The sequence below is a fragment of the Adiantum capillus-veneris genome, chromosome 15 (genome assembly GCF_014529385.1).
Source record: "Adiantum capillus-veneris isolate H3 chromosome 15, ASM1452938v2, whole genome shotgun sequence".
Classification (NCBI taxonomy): Eukaryota; Viridiplantae; Streptophyta; class Polypodiopsida; order Polypodiales; family Pteridaceae; genus Adiantum; species Adiantum capillus-veneris.
The window spans coordinates 81,254,962-81,259,938 of NC_140945.1; the positions used below are offsets into that span (position 1 = coordinate 81,254,962).

The 4,977-nt window shown below is 39.1% G+C and overlaps 1 protein-coding gene across 6 annotated transcripts in view; it reads right to left on the minus strand.

The window, feature by feature from the left end:
- Positions 1-549, minus strand: part of LOC147440962 (uncharacterized) — an 18,173-nt gene extending 17,624 nt beyond the window's left edge. For 4 of the 6 annotated variants that reach the window (XM_086482741.1, XM_086482739.1, XM_086482740.1 and 1 more), the window contains exon 1: positions 1-515. This exon is cut by the window's left edge and continues 251 nt beyond it. The gene's annotated coding sequence lies outside the window, so the exon portion shown is untranslated. The other 2 variants (XM_086482742.1, XM_086482743.1) reach the window with 2 other exon arrangements.
- Between the last annotated feature and the right edge of the window lie 4,428 nt (positions 550-4,977).

Below are 4,977 nucleotides of genomic sequence, written 5' to 3' on the forward strand. Positions count from 1 at the left end.
GTCCTTTGCAAGAAAAAATAGTAGGATGTTGATTATTGCATCATCATCCGCATCGACATATAAGGGTTCAGGTTGGTTGCAAGATAATTGGCTGCGAGCAACAGGAAGAGGGGCCTGTAGGGCAGAGATGACATGGGCATCGACAAGATGGGCCAGAAACATGGCGATTTATTCATCTTCACTGTGCAGGCGCAGAGGGTTGAGGTCGCCAGCTTCAGCATAAGCAGGTTCAAACGTAATTACTTCATCTTCAATGGACCCAAGAAATGCCACTATGGTTGCATCATGATTGGCAAGGTTTGAGGGAGTTGCATTACGACAGACATCAAGGACTTTGAAGATGCCGAAGCACTTCATCCTCTTTGTTCTACCGTGCTTGTCGGTTTCATACCACCTTCATATATAAAAGTGATGCACAGGGAGAGGGGGAGGAGCCCGCTATGGACGTTAGCTCACACCGAGGAGGGTTTCACAACATGTGCAGGGCAGAAGCGGATACGCAGGGGTACTGTAGTGAGCTCAGAGCCCGTCCGCGTGCGCGCAGACGGCTTACGTGCTCTTGAGGCTAATAAGCCTGAAGGCATTTTGGAGCAGGAGACAAAAGTCAGAAGCGGATAGGGGTCCACTACAATGAGCTCGGAGTCCGTCCGCGCGCACGCGGACAACTTTCGTGCTCTTCAAGTTCTCAGCTATAGGTAGCACGAGACAAAATTTAGAAGCGTGTTTTGCGTCCAAACCAAAAACAAAGTAGGTGTGTGTCACCCACCCACCAAGTGTGCAAGGGGAAGGGTCCACTACCATGATACGCAAGGGGGACGGGTCAACTACCGTGAGCTCGAAGTTCGTTCATGCGCGCGCGGACGCACTCCGTGCTCTTGAGGCACCAATGTCTTAAGGAGAGTACTCAATAGAGGCAACAAGAGGCAAAATTCTTGGGTCAAAAACGTTTTCTCAAAAGTCGAAGTTGATCATTTAAGTCGACACTATCGAGCTCATAAACTGACCACGTGCAGACAAGATACATGCACTTTAGGTGATTTGGTGCTTCAAGCTGGTGGTTGAATTGCCTCTGAGGCCCGGAGGTGCTACATCGATGTGGTCTTGAAAATGATTCATGGACCAGAAATGCGTAATTTAATTATTAAGAAAAGTCAATCCATAATATTGTGAATCTATGGACTATGGATGTAACCGCATTCAAAAGGAGTGTTGCAGGTCATATTACCTTATCTCTTTCTTACTTGATTTGTTGAAGCCTAAACTTCTTAAACAATTCGTTTGCATAGAAATACTCTCGAAAAGTGTCTTTCACAACCACTTCTTTGAGTAATCTTTTTGTTCTACTCAGAGTAGCGTTTGAATCCTCAACACTTACAACCTTATCTTGAGAAACAAAAGCGCTATCCAACTCCATGTTCAACATTTCTTGAAACCTGTGGCTAATTGCCTCTTCATCGCTATGACTATTATTCTCCATTGGTGGTGTAATTAAGTAAGAAGGTTAAAAAATATTCAAAAGTGCTTAAAAATAACATGTTTGAGGCAGCAAATTGAGAATGACAAAAAAATTATTCCACAAAGAAATCCTTAGCTTTGGCTTTTGTTAGAATGAGTATAAGTAATCCTAAGCACTTCTTTCCCTATTTAAATGTAGATTTTTTATTATTATAACAATAATAATCAAAAAATAAAATTAATTGTCGCTTAAAAAGGAGCTCAAAGTCTCATTTTGAGTCACTCTCCCTTGGAGTTTTTGTGTGTTTGATCTCTAGAACATGTTTTTGCAAAACAACACTTTTTGCTCCATCGTTTGCTTTTAGGTTTGATATTTAATTTCATGTTTTGAAATTTATCTTTTTACTGCTACACAATTTGTTTATACAAAAGACAAATTGTTTGAGTTTGATCATCGTTTATTTTCATATATGATTTTACCCCCCTTTTGGAGTTGTTTATGCCTTCAAAATTTTGTTTTGAGCATCACAGTAGAAGATAGTTTTCAGCCATACAAAAAGTCCTCCTTTGTGTATCTTACAAAAAACAACATGGATTTACAAGCACTAGATATGTTTTTCCTTGTTTTTGAATTGGTTGTTTGGCTTGATTGTGAGAAAGTAGTGAAAATTTTTTATGTTCTTGGATTGCCCGGGTTATTTAATGTCAAAAGGGCATTCCCAAAATCATATCAATAGCATGTAGTGGTGCGACTATAAATGTACAAGTATGAGAAAATTCACCAATGCAAACGTCAACAGTGACTTGAGTTTTAGAGTTGAAACATTGATTATTATAGACAACTTTTACTTTGTGTGGTGAGGAGAGTTGTGAAAGAAAAATTTGTTGTACCAACAATGTAGAGATGAAATCATAAATACTACCATCATCTAAGAGAATTGTGATATCTTCACCTTCAATTGTGCCTTTCACTTTAAGTAGAGTGTGTGGAGATATAGGAATACCTAGAGAAGGATTTTCATTGGAATCATACTCACGCATTAGGAAGAAGATGGGGTGTAGGAGGGCCTCTTTATTTTCCATGAGCTTATGGAGGTGATTAACATTCTGACAAATAGGTGTACACCATGTGTGCAAGAATGGTGGGTGTGTAAGAGATGTGTAAGAGTGGTCAAGGGATGCACTTTCCCCCCCAAAAATGAGGTAGATAACTTTAAGATTTTTGACCTTCCATAACTCCCACATATGATCTCTGATTTGAGAGGAAATCATAGATCTGCAATCTACACATCGAGATCTTTTCATAGATATGCTACATGATATGGTTATATCCGCTAAATTTTAAATTTCATTTTGGGGGGAGACTTTGAATTCAAATAAACTAGCCATTTTGCCTCAAAAGTTATCCTTTGATTACTCTCTTAATACTAAAGGTTTGACTTCCTTTAACTACCAAATAAAGAGGCTCTCGTATACCCCATTCTCTTCTGAATGATCATAGCCCTCATTATAATTGAGTTAAACTTCATTATCTTCAGGATTAGCATCTTTAATGAGGTTATTTTTGTGCACCGTTTGGGCGGTTGTTGTTGAATGGTCTCTGGCTAATGTTCCATGCGGCTCCATTAGGTTGGCCATTGGGATGATCGTTTCTCTTAGCACATGGTTGTTTGTGCACTTATCTGCATAGTGACTAGACTGAAGGGAGAAAGCATGTTAACCTGTCATGCTTTTTCATGTCCCGAACAATGCTAACTAGCACAATTTTGACATATGCTAACTAGTACAATAACTTAAGCTACATCTCCAAGATCTATGACATATGATATATGAATAGAAAGCACTTGAAACAAGGAATCCAAATGTACAACCTCTGACAAATTTTGATATTATTTGTAAAAAATTTACCGGACGCCCAACTTTTCAAAGATGTGCTAACTTGAAACTGCTAACTAGCACAAAAAGAGTGACAGGTTAACATGCTTTCACCCTAAAAGCATTTGAGACATTTAACTTCTTTATTACCATTGGATGATTGATTAGGTCATTGGTTGTTGGAAGGCTTTTGGTTGTCCCTTTGCTACATGTGGTTGTTTCTGTTGCCATTAGGTTAAGAGGATGTAGTAGAGTTGTCAAATTTGCATCTCTTGAAGAAAGTACAACTATGGATTTTGTTTAACCTAAGTTATGAAACTTTAGACATATAGGCTATCTCCTCTTGTGTCTTTGGACACATATCCTTGGTTAGTTTAAAGTGACTAGCCAAAGTTTCGTTTGCAAAAAAAATTCCTCCTTACCCTTTACTTCATACCCCTTTGGTTGAAGCATTTAAATTTCCTCCTCCAAGTCACCATGAGGGAACTTCGTATTTACATCCATTTGCTCAAGATTTAAGTCATGAGCAGCCACAAGGCTTAAGAGAAGCCTAATTGAGCTCATTTTTACAAGAGGAGAATATATTTCTAGTGAAGTCAATACCTTTCTTTTGAAAAATTCTTTTTACCACAAGCCAAGATTTGTACCTTTTCTTCCCACCTTCTTCTGCCTTCTGCTTCTACACCTATTTGTTCTGTAGTGCCCGCTTACCTTTAGGCAACTCAACCAGCTACCATGTTTGGTTGTGATGTAATGAGTCCATCTCCACTTGCATTATCTTCACCATTATTCTTTGGATTCATGTTCTATAGCTTCTTCATATGATTTCGGCTCTCTAGAATCTGAGATCAAGAGATGATTGAAGGAAGGAAAAAACCTTTCTAGAGATCTACTTGCTCTTGTAGATATTTGGAGCATCGGTTAAGTTTCCTCATTTGGTTGACATTGTTGCATGTTTTCACCAGATGCACTCCTTGAGTCTTCACAATCCCCAAGCTCCATGTACTCATCACCTGTATCTTTTGTTTGTTTTTTTTCCAAGTTATCTTTGTACATATTTTGTGCGTTGAATACATCCCTACTTCTAAAGATTTTACCATCTTCAGGATTCCATAGGACATTCCCAAAGTCAGCTTCTCCATATCCAATGAAGAAGCACTTTTTGGACTTTGCATCTAGCTTTGACCTTAGGCTTATATCTATGTACATAAAAGCCTCACACCCAAACACTTTGAGAAATGCATAAATCACCGGTTTACCTATCCATTCCTCTTCTTGAACTCCCCCATCCGATGTTGTTGAGGGTGGCCGGATGATTAAGTACACAGATGTACTTAGTGCTTCCCCCCAAAGCTCAAGCGGTAGGCCTGCATGTAGTTGCATGCTTCGTGCTCACTCCATGATTGTTTTGTTCATCCTTTCCAAAATGCCATTTTCTTGAGGTGTCCTGGGGGGTTGTCCTTTGCCTCCAAATGCCATTGCTAGCACAAAATCCTTCAAAATCTTGGCTCCCATAATTGCCTCCATTGTTAGATCTAAGGAATTTAAGCTTGATATCTGCTTCATTCTCCACAAAGGCTTTCTACCTTTGAAATATGGAAAACACATCAAAATTATTCTTCATTACATAAACCCATGTTTTCCTAG